Raw genomic sequence first — 317 nt, forward strand, 5'->3', positions numbered from 1 at the left:
CCCCACCCCCCATACTCAGGTTGCCTGCACCACCTGCACACTGTTTCCCCGACAACACCAGCCAGCAATGTTCCCTCTAAGCCGTGGAGTCTTGTGAGCAAAAATTCTACTTTGTGAGCTACTGGGCATTAAAGTTGTCAGTGAGCTATTTGGCTGCAGCATAAACTAGCTTGCTCTGGAGCCATTCTTTCCTGAGCGAAGACAAAAATGTGTGAGCTGGAGGCTAAAAAACTGTGAGCTGGCTCACACTAACTCAGCTTAGAGGGAACACTGCCGGCCAGTCTATGCAGCTGGGAATGCTGATGCCCTAGTCACCA

The 317-nt window shown here is 51.1% G+C and overlaps 1 protein-coding gene across 1 annotated transcript in view; it reads left to right on the top strand.

Annotated features, from left to right (window-relative positions):
• The window catches only part of TMEM145 (transmembrane protein 145), a 48,107-nt gene that overhangs the window by 29,389 nt on the left and 18,401 nt on the right, over positions 1-317 (top strand). The gene's annotated exons all lie outside the window — the stretch shown is intronic.

Source organism: Gekko japonicus, unplaced genomic scaffold, assembly GCF_001447785.1.
Source record: "Gekko japonicus isolate JY-2015 unplaced genomic scaffold, Gekko_japonicus_V1.1 scaffold4621, whole genome shotgun sequence".
Lineage (NCBI taxonomy): Eukaryota > Metazoa > Chordata > Lepidosauria > Squamata > Gekkonidae > Gekko > Gekko japonicus.